The 13,864-nt window shown below is 44.8% G+C and overlaps 1 protein-coding gene across 1 annotated transcript in view; it reads right to left on the bottom strand.

Annotated features, from left to right (window-relative positions):
• The window catches only part of CFAP44 (cilia and flagella associated protein 44), a 969,845-nt gene extending 957,478 nt beyond the window's left edge, over positions 1–12,367 (bottom strand). Inside the window, exon 1 of the mRNA XM_078656625.1 lies at positions 12,237–12,367. The gene's annotated coding sequence lies outside the window, so the exon portion shown is untranslated. The remainder of the gene's footprint in view (positions 1–12,236) is intronic.
• Positions 12,368–13,864: the final 1,497 nt, after the last annotated feature.

Here is a 13,864-nt window from a genome sequence, read left to right as displayed (position 1 = left end):
AAGGAAAAAAGGAACTACTCCACGGCTTTCCCAGCACGAGTGGAAGAACATCCCTGGGAAATCGACCAGGAATTTCGGGCTGCTCAGCAAGAAGACCCTGTTCTGCAAGACGCCTGGGGAAGGGCCCTGGACCAAGAAGATCCCCTGCATGTAGGTCCCCACTTTTACAAAAAGAACGGCCTCTTATACAGAAAAGGGGGACCCCAACAACCGTCCCAGTTGATTATTCCAGGACCCTTCCGGGACAAAGTATTGTTTCTTGCTCATAGCCATCTGCTCGGGGGTCACTTCAGCGACGAAAAGACGAGTCAGGCCATCCTAGAAAAATTCTATTGGCCTGGCATCCACCAGCAAGTCAAACTGTACTGTAGGGCCTGCCCCGTGTGTCAAAAGAACAGCCGGTATCGCCCTCCCAGAGTCCCTCTACAACCTCTTCCTCTGATAGACATCCCCTTCAGTAGGGTAGGGATGGATATTATAGGCCCCATGCTCCCATCCCGAAGCGGTTGTAGGTATGCGTTAGTGCTGGTGGACTACGCCACCCGTTTCCCTGAAGCCATACCTCTCCGACAGCCTACCAGCCAGAACATAGCTAAAGCATTAATATCTATCTTTTCTCGGGTCGGCTTCCCTAGAGAAATCCTGACCGACCAGGGAACCCCCTTCGTCTCCTCCCTCATGAAGCAGGTGTGCTCCCAACTAGGTGTGAAACAAATCAGAACGTCCGCTTACCACCCCCAAACTGATGGCCTCGTGGAGCGCTATAACGCCACCCTGAAGACAACCCTTAAAAAACTCCTGGCCTTGGAGAGTAAGAGATGGGAGGAAATGCTACCGCTGGCCCTCTTTGCCATCCGCTGCAAGGTCCAAAGCAGCACGGGTTTTTCCCCTTATGAACTACTCTATGGCAGGCCCCCTCGGACCCTCCTGGATATGGCCAAAGAGGCTTGGGAGGCGGAACCCGACCGTACCCGTCCTTTGCCGGAGTACGTACAAAACCTCAGAACCCACCTGGGGCAAATAAGGGACATCGTACGCCAGAATCTGGTAGCAGCCCAAGCCAAACAAAAGCAACAATACGATAAGGGTACGAAAGCTCGTTCCTTTCGTCCTGGTCAGTTGGTTCTCCTCTTAATGCCCTCCTCCGATCACAAACTGTTAGGGCAATGGCAAGGCCCCTTTCCCGTCCTACGACAGGTCACTCCCGTGACCTATGAAATCGAGCTCGACCCTGTCCGTCGAACCACACAAATCTTCCATGTAAATCTACTGAAGGAGTGGGTGGGACCCCGTCCGGTCCTCCTGAATAACAGTACAGAACAAGAACTCCCCTATGAGGTCTGTGTAGACCCAGAACTCGGGGAACAAAGGAAACAGGAACTACGGTCCACCCTTCGCTCCTTACAACAGGTGTTCTCCTCCTCTCCGGGCCTCACATCAGTAGTCGAACATGCCATCATCACGGAACCCGGGAAAACGGTCCGTCAGCGGCCTTATCGGCTCCCTGAGGCTCGTAGACCTGTTATCAGAGATGAGGTAGCCCAGATGCTCCACATGGGGATCATCGAGCCTTCCAGTAGCGATTGGAACTCGCCGATTGTTTTAGTCCCAAAACCAGACGGATCGGTCCGTTTTTGTATCGATTTCAGAGAAATCAACAAAATCTCCTCCTTCGATACATACCCCTTACCTCGGGTTGATGAAATGATTGAGCGTATTGGTAGGGCCAAATTCATCAGTACGCTAGACCTCTGTAAAGGGTATTGGCAGATTCCCTTACGACCCGAAGATAAGAAGAAAACTGCCTTTTCCACCCCCGAAGGCCTATACCAATTCACGGTGATGCCCTTTGGGCTTCACGGGGCCCCAGCCACCTTTCAGCGGGCTATGAATTTGATATTACGGCCCCATGTTTCTTACGCCGGGGCCTATCTGGATGACATAATCATCTATAGTGATGATTGGGAGCAGCACTTATGTCACCTGAGAGAAGTAATACACTCCCTGGGGTCCTATGGGTTCACGATCAACCCCTTGAAAACCACCTTGGCGGCTCAGACCGTGAAATATTTAGGATACCTGTTGGGAGAAGGACTGATCCGCCCACAAAACAACAAAATCGCCGCTATCCACTCAATTCCTTTTCCCCAGACCCAAAAAGAGCTAAGAGCCTTCCTAGGCCTCTTAGGGTATTATAGACGCTTCATTCCCCGGTTTTCCCAGATAGCGGCTCCTCTCACAGATCTGTTAAAGAAAACTATAAAAACCGAAGAGGCCCTGAGACAACCACACCCCTCCCTGTTGGATGCCTTCCACCAGTTGAAAGACATCCTACTTTCCAGTCCCGTTCTCATCAGCCCAGACTATTCAAAGCCATTTATACTCCAGACGGACGCTTCCGAGCAGGGGCTGGGAGCAGTTCTCTCTCAGAAAGATTGCAATGGGGACGAACGGCCCATCCTTTTCCTAAGTAGAAAACTGTTTCCCCGGGAGAGTAACTACGCTGTAGTGGAGAAGGAGGCCCTCGCCATCAAATGGGCTGTAGACAGCCTCCGCTACTATCTTGAAGGCAGAGAATTCATTTTGTACACTGACCATGCCCCACTGGAATGGATGGCCCGTAACAAAGGACACAACGAAAGAGTCCTTCGTTGGTTCCTTTCCCTACAACCCTTCAGGTTCAAGACTCTCCACAGGAAGGGCGCGGACCAAGCCAACGCTGACTATCTTTCTCGATATCCATGCCAGCTTACCCGATCAAGAAAGACAGCTAGGGGAAGGGGATGTGATAGGGACACGGCCCCGTCAACACGGATATCCCGTCTCCCCTCCCGATCACCACCACAATCCCCGGTCGCCCGGACTACCAAAACAACCCGGACTCCACCCCTTTCTCTTTCCCTACAGGAACCAGTACCAACGCGGGACGCAGCGGAAGTACAACCCCGCGACCCCGGATGTCCCTCCCCCTTTCCGGAGGCGGACCAAAGAAAAGCCGGAAGAACCCACAACACAGCGTTCAAGCAGGAAGACTCGTGGCAGGAGACGGCGTGCGAAGAACCCCCGGAGAAGAGAGACGAACCGGAACCAGGAGACGAGGTCTGGACGGAGGACTGGTGGAGTCCAGAGGAGGACGCTGGAGAGCGGCCGCAACTCATGGACGGAGTTGCGGCGGGCCAAGTGAGTACCAGTTCCGAGTGCGTTTAGATAATTAGGCGTTCCGTGTGTCTGTACATAAGTAACTTGTAAATACCTCCGTGTAAAATCTAGTCCCCTCCTCACGAATCACCGTGCACTGTGAATAGACTGTAGATACGTGTGAGAGCGGCACTATCACGAATGTAGATAAATATCCCCTCACGTCCTGACACCAACGTCACCCTATTCCCAGTCCACTCTATATCTTTACCTCTCTTCCCTTCCCCTCCCTTTCCTCACAGTCGTTCTCAACCCAAACACCCGGGTGAAGGACAAGGACCTTATCTTGTGTTCCGCCGACAGAGCTAACGGCCCTGTTTTCTCTCTCCTTTTCCCCCCCCTCCGAGGATCCACCGTCCGGGAGACGAGGCTGTTGAACCCCAAGGACCAGCCTGCCTACAGCCAAGACCGACAGCTGTCCCTGGAAGACCAACCCCGGAGGGCTCCTTACCTCGGTGCCGGAACCCTCAATCCTTTGGAACTCTCTGTTGTCCTGTGCCATACCATTGCACCCTTGTACATTAATAAAAACCGGCTACGAAATAGCCCATTACATTCGGCCTCCACGCTTGTCATTCCGGTTTGCTTCCCCCACCAGCCCACATATGTATAATTGAGTGGATAGTTCACGGGTAGTGCTGCACAGTCGCCTTTTGAAGATGTTTTTACTGCTAGCATGGTTTCCCCGTCTATGTATTTTTCTGAACGCTTTTTTGTGGCTACGGAAGCCGGATTAGTTGCTTCCGCTGTGGCTGTGTCAGCCAATGAATTCCCTGCAACGTGAATGCCATCACGCTGATGACTCGGTGTATGTATCACGTGAGTCTTTCGTAGTTCTTTTTGCAAAAGAACTACCTGTTCCCAAAGCCTTTTATGCTTTACTGTGGCACCTGTGTCATCTTTGTAATCGTTTTGAACCCAGTTCTGCATGTCATTATTGTAAGACTTGACGCAGTAATGCGAATCGCACACTATTAGTGTGGGGAATTCGCGATCAGCATTTTTAAGCGCCATCTTTAAAGATCTTATTTCAGCTCGTTGATTAGAGCATTTTCTGAGTGATTCAGTTTTTGTGACTATTAGTCTGAATTTACCAAGGCACCAGCGACCTTTAACAATCGCGCACGCAGCGTTTTAGGATTTCTTCTCTACATCGTAATGTTGTGCAAATCTGTCCATGTAGATTACACATGTGTACTGTTCGAGAGGCAGAATTTCGATTGGCAGAGGATATTCTTTTTCATATGTTAGAGCTTTCAGTTTTTTCATTTTCGGGTCAAAATAGTATTTCACGTCTTCTGCAGCAAGAGAATTTTCCCATTCGATCCATTTTGAATCTAATGCCACAGCAGTCAAATTGCGTGGGCTTGTTAATGCCTCAAAGGCTGATTCTGCTGTTAAAACAGTTATCCTTCTCCCTTGGGCTTGGGCTCTTTCTTTTGCTACAGCAGTTTTAACCTCATTTACAATATTTTCCGTAAGACTGAATGTTTTTTCAGCTTGTCTGTACAAATGTGATTTGTAAGCTATTGGTACCATTTCTCCCTCATTAGAGGTCAGGTACGTGAATCCACATTTTACTGGGATGACTCGGATTACAAGGTTGCGTATGTTTTCGCGAGTTTGCAATTTTGTTTTAGCTAACATGTCTGTTTGCAATGATCTCAAAATTTCTAAGTGTTTCTGAGTCCAATTGATTGGTTTAAAATCAGGTTTTATTAATTCATAGAGAGGTTTAACCCTCTCTGCATAATTTAGAATGTATGTTCTTCCGAAATTCAGGAAACCTAGTATTGATTGTAAGTTCTTCAGCGTTTTTGGTGCTTGGAGTACAGCGCACTTCTCTAAGAAGTTGTCTGCTAGGATTTTGCCTTCACTTGATAATTCATATCCTAAAAATAGGACTGCTAGATGGGCAATTCGTGACTTTTTAAAGTTGAATTTGTAACCCTCAGCTGCAAACCCAAGTATTATGGTGTTCACTCTTTTCAAGTGAGTCTCCAGGTCATCGTCTGTGAGATAGATGTCACCGACATAAGATAATGCCTCATCATCATAAATTTATAGTAACTCTGTTACCCCTGCTGAGAATAATCCTGGGCTATTCTTGAATCCCTGTGGGAGTCAACAGAAGTTTTCTGTGACCCCATTATTGAGAAAGCGGTCAAATACCTGCTTTCAGGTGCAATGTTTTGACAAAAGAATCCATTAGAAATGTCTAATGTCGTTTTGTATTTTTTGCACACAATGTTATTCATTAGTGCTGCACTGTGTGAATTTTGCACTGCAAATGTTTTGCAACACGAGTTAAGGTGTCTGTAGTCCAATACTAGACGATATGAATCGTCTGGTTTGGAGACAGGAAACAAAGGATTGTTCATTTGTGAGGTGCATGTTTCAATCACCCCTTGGTATTCAAGTTGATCTAAGATCTCCCTAACTTGCTGTTTAGCTTCTTGTTTAACTGGGTACTGCCTTTGTGCAGTTGGTTGACATTTTAACTGGATTTTATGAGGAGGAGAGTCCTCATCCCATCCTACATGATTTTTATATAATGCAGGAGGTTGGGCTACTGCCCATTTTCTTGCATATGTATATTTTCTATGAATTGGAATATGATTTGAGAAGGCAGGCATAATCATTTCTTCGCCATGAGGGCACTCCCTGACAAACTCTGGTGGCCAGTTTTTTTTCAGCTAAAAGGATGTCATAGCCTTTGGAAAGGTTATCCCACAATAGACCCCTTACTTTCCTAGTCTTATCTCCCTCTATACGTAATGTTATTTCGTATATTTTATGAGGTTTGCTAACTCTGGTATTTGCAGTTTCCACCTGAATGTATTAATTCGTGTCCACTGTCTCTAGAAGATTCATCAGGATCTTGCGAGCTATGGTCACTTCTGCTGCGCTGTCTAGCATTGTCTGGGCCCACTCTCCGTTTTTTCAGTTGTGTCCTCAGTATCCTCGGCATGTTTAATTATTTTAATACTGGCTACCTTCTTTCTTGGAAATTGTAATTTTTTATTTAGATGAGCAGGTTCCTTGTCTTTGGACTTGACGTTCTCTTCCCTGTGTTCTGACCATCCTCTTCTTTCCGATTTCTGCGAGGCAGTCTGAAAAGATCGAGAGGGACGTGTATCAATATCTTGATATCTATCAGGTTTCTTCAAATAATCCCTATTTCTAAGGTTGTATCTTATCTCAGAGGGCTCCCTTTGGGGAGACTTGTTTCCTCGGTCAGGAGATCTTTCTCTTCTCTTCGTTGAGGAGACCTTCCTCTGGACTGGAATCTATTTTCATTCGGAGTGGATTGTTTATTTCCATCCCAGCTCTTTTTTGGAGTATTTAGATTATTTTTAATAAAGGTTTTTTCAGGATTTTCAGTTAGTTGGGGTTTTACTGGTTTACCACCCAAACTATCTCTTCCTAGTTCTTCATAGGATTTTTCTATGATTCTGGCAAGTTCAAATGGTTGTTCTGCTATATCTGTTTCTTTCAATTTCTGGAGGTAAGTTATATCCTCTGTTGCCAATTGAACTAACTCTCTATATGCCTTTGTTAATTCATTTATTTTAACTAAGAGTTCTTTGCCTGACATTTTATTAATGTCTGGGTGTGGTGTGTAGCTGGCTAGAACCGGCCACGTTGCTCCTGGTCCACCTAGTGGACCGAGCCTGGTGATGTGATTGTGATGTTTTAGGGCGCCTTTAAACCAGAGCAGGTGCTCTTGGTAATTTATTGGGATTTTAACATCCTCGAAAGGAGTGTATACATCTGGAGGTTCCTCTATTTTGTAATAGTGGAATTCGTGTGTTACAGCGTTTGCTGCTAGAAAGTTTATCCATGAATAGAATACCTCCACCTGCCGATATTCATGGGCCTCTACCACGAATATGACAGTACCACCTCGTGATGTCAGTCCATTTTCTATAAGTTTAAGAGTTATAGTTTTTCTTATGTTGACCGGAATGAGTATAACATTCGTGTCATTGTCTCGGAGACTTGTGCCATCTGCTAGGAGTTGAGCTGCTATTCTAGCTGCCTCCCTTTCGTCGTCACTTTCCGTCATTTTTACTAACAGAAAGGTTTTTGTTGCAGATCAAGTTTCAAGAAAACAAAGATTAGGTGCACAATATGTTGGAACACTGTATCCTTCAACGTTTACTAAACCAAAAACTATACACAGGAATCTCTTCCTACTAAGTTCCGGCGGATTTTAACCTCTTACCCACTCCAGACGTCTTTTGGAGTATTTACGGGAAAAAGGGGTCTGTGTGAAAAAGCACGACTGAGTTACTCTAACGTCTTGCGTTAGATTTATCGCCTTACCAAACGTTGGGCACCATGTAGTGTAGTTCCTATATTCCCAATAGGCTCTGCACATTGGAATAATATAAACAGCAGAGGACTGAGGTCATCTAGGTCTCTACTGACTATATTAGACTTAAGGTTTGCCAGCTAGCTCAGAGGTCACTAGAAACCTTCTCGAATAAACAAGGAGGAGTTTAACTTCCCTGGATAGACAAGAAGGGATTAGCTTCTGACAACCATAAAACTTGACAACTTTGCTCCCTCAGAATAAGAGTGTATCTCTAGAGTCGTGTGAAAACAATAGACAGCTATTTCACTCAGTCAAGTGTGCATACTTAGTTTCACCAGATTGCAGAGAATAGAGAGACGGGCGTTTTCAATAAAAGGTGTAAAGTAAAGTGCGTACAGTAAAAGGAGTATTATGAAATAATACTGTAAAAGCATTGATATGGTTTCTTAGCCATATGATACTTTAAAATAGATAAAATATATACATACATATATACATTGATTAACGTACTCAACTGGTGCTTCTAAATACGCCTACCCCGGTGTACCTGACCTAAGCCTAATACGTGGGAAGGAGTAAGTAAGTAGCAGTTTAAGTTAAGTTGGTTTTGCCAAGAATCTGACTCAAGAATTCTCTTTAAGGGTTTAGTCAGCTCCGTACCTGGGTAATAGAAAGCAGGAGGTCTGGTATCTCTCTCTCAGGACTCGATATCCCAGTAACCCGCGAGGGCATCTGGAAACACAGGAGCAGGATTTCTCGGCAGGAGAAAAGACAGCGTCTCTCTCAGTGCGTCAAAGAAGAGGGGCCACGTCCGTGGGCTCTCGCATCAGCTGGGCTCTTGGGCAAGTAGATAGCCGCTCTGCTCCAAACCACTGTGTGTTTGCTTAAGGCAACGTTGGTATATTTATACCTGAAAGGTGCCGGGTTTGACGTAAGGTTGGACATAAGACGTCAATAAAGATGTCACTAAGAACTGGCCGTTCTTACAGTGCTCACAGGAGTTCTAGGACGAAATCAAAACAAATGCAATGGGGATTTCCCAGGTTGCTGGAGGTTTGTTTTGTTTAGAGAACTCGTTGTGCTTTCTAGGAGTCCGGGGAAGTAGCCTTGCTTAATGTGGATTGCATGGGCTACGACTAAATATGGATATGATTCTTATGCCTTTATAAGGATATTATTTATTATAACCGTACAAGGGCATAAAATAGAAATATCGAATTAGGTTCCTAGATAGAAACACAATACCATCATTTTACAAATAACCTACTTTCATTGCTAACTAACTAAAAATGTCTCCACTACTGCGCACTGGCTACCGTGTCACTCTGCCCAAAATGGTGTCTGCTGCAAGAAAATGTCTGGCTAAATAGCCACCAGCCAGCCCAATCCCACAAACCAAAAACCAGCCCAAAGACAACCTGGGCTGTCCCAAATGCCAAACACTCTGAGGCACACCCCTCTAGGTCGGCTGCCCCCCAAAGCCTACTTTGGGTGTATCAATGAAAGAGTTCCAGGGCCCTCCAGCATGGACTAGAGCTAGAGACCCCTCCACTGAGGGATTGCACCAGGGGCTGTCACTTGGTTTTGAAGGCCAGGTAAAATGCTTGGATATTGCAGGTCAAGCATTCCAAGGAGAGGATATTCCATAATCTCTGGTGACATTGTATCCATGATGGGCAATCTGGTTTCTTCCAGTTATGGGCAATGGTGAGCTTTGCCACACCAAGGCACTGATGTTACATATGCCATTAATTTCTGGGCATCCTCTGTAGGTTATGGGGTATATGGCCCAGGAGTAGCCACTCAGGCATCATCAAGACTGGGAATGTCAGAACCTCCCGGAGCAACCTGGACACCCTTTGCCAGAATGGCTTGATTACTGGGCATCCCCACCAAATATGAAGAGCATTGCCTACTCCACCACATCCACTCCAGCACCTAGGCAACTGGTGCAGTCTATGGGGCGTGTAGTGCCAACCGTACCATATCTGATAATGTATCTTTCTCCCCATGGATAAGACAGACGAGAGGTGAATATCTTTGTGTAGCTTGTACCACTTTTTCGGTGACACGTCCAATACATTTTTTACTTTATTCTTGCATTTAATGGAACCAGTGGAGCTCTTTCAAGACAGGTTTTATATGGTTGTACTACTGCTGATTCAGCCAAATTCTGGCCACTAAGATCTACATCCACTCTGAGCATGCCAGTAGACATAGGACCAGTTTGATGGTGCCGCCTTCTTTTGTCAAACACCTTCATTTACCAAACAAAATACCACTATCAGCCTCTTCATTATCCAAGGCAGCCTATGGCCTCAATATCCCACCAAAACTACTGCACTGTTGTCTAGTTTGGACAGCAAACTAGTCTTTTATGGTCCCTATTAGGTCAGCTTTTATAAGCGAATACAGAAAGGGCTATAGACCTGCTGCTTCTGTTTTAGTAAAATCTTACAATGGGACACAATGTTATATTATTAGAACATTGAAGACCTAATGGAAACTGTATGAATAATAATCATAAGAGAATGTGCTTTAGTGGAATCAAGGAGGGACTATAGACTGTTTTTTTTATTGTTTATTTAGAGAAGTGCAACGGACACCCAAAGGTTTCCTGGTGCTAGGAAACTAAAAAAGGGAGAGCGGGGACAAGGTCTTGGATGTTCAGACACTAGATCATTTTCAAAGCATGTCTAAAGACTGGGTGGTTTTTAACGCCCTGATATTTAACGGGATTGAGTCCCAAAGCTTGGAACCCATTTAACAAAAGGAGCAGATACCAAATCATGTCTTCTTTGCTGGTGGAACAGAGACTAACATGAGATAGGAAGAGTGAAGGGAGCAAGATGGTGTATGGGGTTTAAAGAGCTGTTTGATTTAAGATTTGTCATGCTTTGAAGGATCCTGTTGGTGGTACAGAAAGTCTTAAACTATATTGGTTGTTCATTCAGAAGCTAATGTAGGGAGTGCCCGGTTTCCATTACTTGATCAAATTTGCAGAGTTTACAAACCACGCGATGGTTAGGTTTTGAAAGACCTGAAGTTTGGTGAGGAGATAACCTTGAAAGCCATTGAACATTGTCCAATAGAGATAAAATAAGGGGAGATATTGCTGTGGAATGTTTGTTCGCTGGTGTGAAGGGTAAGCTTTGTCTGAGTGATCTCAGTACCATAAAACATGTAGTGGGAACTGCATTAATGTGTGTGAGAGAGATGTCTCTAAATTGATTGTGACTCCTAGAATATTGGCCTTCTGGTAACCATCACCCGTTGCATTTGGTGGTGGGAGTTAGGTCCAAACAGCAAGAAAAGTCGATATATTTCATCCCTAACAAAAGTGAATTGATCATCTATTGTGGTGTCCTCCCACAAAGTATGAAAAGCCTGTAAATATTTCAGATGTGCATTATTGCATCATCTCTGGTTAATAAGTTATGGGTACTTAATCGCGCTAGAGGCCCTGAATGGTCATTCTTGAAGCACCATCCATATGTGCCCCTTAGAGGAGGCTACAAAGCTTCTGTCATCTCCACCCTGTGATTGCAAGCCTGCCACACACCCCTTCCATGGATGATTTACTTCCTGGTTCTTATCATTTAGAGTAAGTATCCAGGGCAGAGTAATGGGTCAACTTATGGCTGCATCGTGGACCTCTGGAAAGACTTACACAACAATAATAGAAACATTCTGTCGCTCATCTTGATGCACATGCAGGTCCCTGTTTAAGACGTGGTGTGCATCTTTGAAGGGAATTTATGATGTTACAACACATGCATTTACAACGCATGTTTTTACAACGCAGTCTTTATGTTGTAACTACCATTACATTGCAGGTTTTACAACGCATGCCATTACAAGTACAATGCATTTTTTAAAACTACCATTACGACGCATTCCATAACAATGTATACCATTACAACGCATAATACTTTTAGGGCAACAGTAGGGTAAGTGTTGGATGGTGTAGGGGCAAAAATTACTATTCCCACTCCAATGAGAGCAACAGTAGGGGAATTTCTGGATAGTGTAGGGATAAAATGTATTAAGTGTTGGATAGTGTAGGGCTAAAATTACTATTCCGACTCCAGTGAGTGCAACAGTAGGGAAAGTGTTGGATAGAGTAGGGGTAAAATGTATTAAGTGTTGGATAGTATAAGGGTAAACATTACTATTCCGACTCCTGTGAGTGCAACAGTAGGGAAAGTGTTGGATAATGTAGGGGTAAAAATTACTAATCCCATGTACCCCAAAACCCAAACCCACCCTAATATAAAAAAAAAACTCCATTACTTACCTTATGATGGGTTGTAATGGCATGCGTTGTAATGGTATACGTTGTAATGGCATGCGTTGTAGTGACATGCGTTGTAATGACATGCAATGTAATGGCATGCGCTGTAAAGGCAGTTGCTTTGTAATAGTCATGTTGTAAAGGTAGGTCGTTGTAATGACTGTGTTGTAATGGACGTTTGCCCTTTAAAAGTGTTCCAGATATTTGGGTGTTTCTTCTGCAGCCCTAGAGTCAGCAACACTGGGGGTGGTGTTACTTCTGCGGGTGCGGAATTAACTATGATTATAGTGAATCCTGAGAAATGGGAAATACTGGGTTGAACCTAAGAATCGCTCTTATACTGTGTCAGCACCCTAGCGCTTGGACACATTGCAAGGAGTAGCCATGCGCTTTATAAATCACATTATTATTATTAATAATCACCTGGAAAATTGCGAAACCTTGAGGTAATCAGTAAATCCGGATCCAATTTCCACGTCAATTCTTGGTTTTGCCACAGACTTTCACCCAGCTGCTGAAATCTCTAGATGAAAGTCAACAGATCCAGGGCGTTCCTGCAGATGTTGAAACAGCAGTTATCGGCCACATCAGAATTAAAAAGAGACCACCCGAAGAGGCTCATAGCAGCACCAACCAGTTGTGTCCTCCATCAATGGCAAAGCTTCTACCTAGAGGCGGTACATTTTCACATTTTCACCAGGATTGAGGAAGTTGTACATTGCATTCAAGCCTGCACAGTTAATGTTTCACTATTATATATGCTCCACCTCCTGGGGGTTATGAATAAGCTTACAGGTGCCAGAAACCTGTCTATTAATACAGGTAAAACACACATATTTAACTTGGCAGGAGCATTGCAGCAATCAGCCATCCGCTTATCTCTCAGGTAATTACCCTGACTTCCTTCCTTACCTGAGAAAGCCCTCAGCCCCTCACAGAAGAATATCAGTAAACTGAGCCCAAAGGTAGCCGAAATATCAGGAATGTCTTATCTCAACGCCGGCCAGTCCAGAGGTATATGTAAAATAGGGTATTAAAGGCAAAATTGCATTAGTGTTTCAACAAGAGAAAAGCAAGACATGGAGAAAAGCCCAGTGGCTCAATTACTCACCTCCGAGTTTGGCTATGAGTCTCACACTTTCATTTATTGGTACTATGGTACTAATGAGCTGTACATTTTGTTGATTCATGTATTTATTTTTGAGTTTTATATAGCGCTGGCTAGTCCCGAGGGTATCAGAGCGCTTTACAAGACATGCGAATAAGTACAATTGAACTATATGCAGAGATTCATGTGGATTAAAAATTTAAACCAGTACAGAACAATAGGACAATAAGAGACTGGCGTAAGCAACAATCTTGGTCAAAGCTTGTTGCGTTTTGTAAACATATGCCCAGTTTATGGATTGGTGCGTTGCCCTGTAGGTCATCAGAAGCCCCGCCTCTGCACCCATTATTCCAGCCTCAACCACCTCCCCCTTTAGAGATCCAAGCCTGCCTGGTGGCAGTCTTATCTCCAGGGAGCGCAGATGTCTCAGGGTGCAGTGGAAAATCAGTGGGTTGAAAAATGTGGTACTCAAAAGGCCCATCCTCCCAGTGGGGTCTTGACCCAAGATGCGTCACGTAGAGTAACAGCCAGTCAAGGAGGAGGCAGACCTTACAATCAAGTGGTGGGGGGCACAAGGAGTGCTTAAATTGTACAACAACAAAAAAATGGTAAACATCCTTCACAACGCGGTCAAAACACCACTGTTCCATTACGATGCGTCTTTTACAACGCAAGTCGTTACCACGACTTGCGCTGAAGGGCGCTCTAGACTAAGGAATAGTAGATTTACTATTCCAACACCTTCCCTACTGTACGTAGGCTGGAGTTGGAATAGTAAATCTTACTATTCCTAAATCCAACACCCTACAGCGCAAGTCGTGGTAACGATTTGCGTTGTAAAAGATGTGTTGTGATGTACCGCGATCATTTTGATCGCATTGTAACATCATACAACCCAAAAAAACATGAGTGCCAGGGCCCTCAGGAGGCAACTGCAGCTTGC

This window comes from Lissotriton helveticus, chromosome 8 (genome assembly GCF_964261635.1).
Source record: "Lissotriton helveticus chromosome 8, aLisHel1.1, whole genome shotgun sequence".
Lineage (NCBI taxonomy): Eukaryota > Metazoa > Chordata > Amphibia > Caudata > Salamandridae > Lissotriton > Lissotriton helveticus.
Note: the sequence above shows the minus strand (reverse complement) of the source record. Positions and strands in the feature narration are given on the sequence as shown.